Genomic DNA, 1,318 nt, shown 5'->3' with positions numbered 1-1,318 from the left:
AGCCCTTTCTTGATAGGCTGGGTTCTGCACAGCCTCTTCAAGGCTGCCTTAATCTTTCTCCTGCTTGTTTGGGGCAGACAGCCCACCACACATGGAAAGTGGCAAATGAGAAGTCTGGAGCTGAAGGAAAGGTTACCATGACTCAGAACTGAGCTGAGGTTGCTGCGACTGAAACACAGATCACTAACCATTATATGATCACAGTGACTGGTGGGAGAGGCACATGTTAGAAGCCCTCTGTCTACTCAGCTGTGGCTTTGTGTGCACAGAGAGCCAGACACCTCAAGGTCTGCAAGTCTTGAGGGAAATGGGGAATGTCTGTACTTTAGAATTTGCGGGTGTTGACTTGAACCATCAAATGAAACAGTTGCAAATACTTTCTTCAGGCAGGCACCATGGCTTAGCTGGCTAAAGCACCTGTCTAGTAAACAGGAGATCCTGGGTTCAACTCCCAGTGGTGCCTTGGTGTATGGCTTTTGTCTCCTCTGCTCACGTTTTCCTGTGTCTTCCTAGGAAACAGAAGAGGCCTCCCTTGGTATCCAAGCCATTGCTTGCTAAGGAAAAGGCTTCTTTGGAGAGAAGCATTGGAAACAATCAAATCACAAACCTGGAGTTGATGAAAACGCTGCTATGACTGACATTGGCATGGCGGTTGCTTCGACTGCAATTGCTGCAACACGAGAGCCTGCGCCACACGTCCTTGTGATTCCCTGGAGATGTTCACACACAGATGTCATGTCACCTTCCTTTTGATTGTCATTGATGAAAAATGGAGCGGTTGGGAGAAAAGTCCCAGAGAGTCGCACCGTGGCTAAGCTGGGTGACTCACCTGCCAGGTAAAGTGGAGTTAGGGATGCAGCTCCCAGTAGTGCCTTAACAAATGTGTCTGCTCTTCCCACCTTTTGGTGAATCTTTTGTGGAAACAGAGAAGACAGCCTCTGCCTTGCAATGCAAATGCTTGCAAAAGAAACCAGTTGTTTTTCTGACAAGTGTCAGAAGGAGGCACCTAAGAAATGTGGAGACAAGGAAAAGGTCATTGTAACTCAACTTGCATCCATGGCTCTTGAGGCCAGAACGCAGAGCACTAAGCACTGTATGACCACAGCAAAATCTAAACTTTACACCTTATTACACTAGGCAGTAGTTAGGTCAAGCAATTGTCTCATCCTACTGGATGTTACCCTCCTTAATACATAGAATTCCCCCTAAAACCTGGATTACTGTCCTCAGATGACCTTCATTTTCTCAGGATTCCTGCTGCTTCCAGCATAGGTGGGGGAGGAGAAAGGCAAAAACATGATGCCACAGTCTCCTATTT

General features: G+C 47.2%; 1 non-coding gene across 1 annotated transcript; it reads left to right on the top strand.

Moving 5' to 3' along the window:
• Window positions 1-389: 389 nt before the first annotated feature.
• TRNAT-AGU lies at window positions 390-463 on the top strand. The gene has a single exon. It is a non-coding gene; the product is annotated as a tRNA-Thr (tRNA).
• The last annotated feature ends 855 nt before the right edge of the window (window positions 464-1,318 follow it).

The sequence above is a fragment of the Mauremys mutica genome, unplaced genomic scaffold (genome assembly GCF_020497125.1).
Source record: "Mauremys mutica isolate MM-2020 ecotype Southern unplaced genomic scaffold, ASM2049712v1 Super-Scaffold_100324, whole genome shotgun sequence".
NCBI lineage: Eukaryota > Metazoa > Chordata > Testudines > Geoemydidae > Mauremys > Mauremys mutica.
Note: the sequence above shows the minus strand (reverse complement) of the source record. Positions and strands in the feature narration are given on the sequence as shown.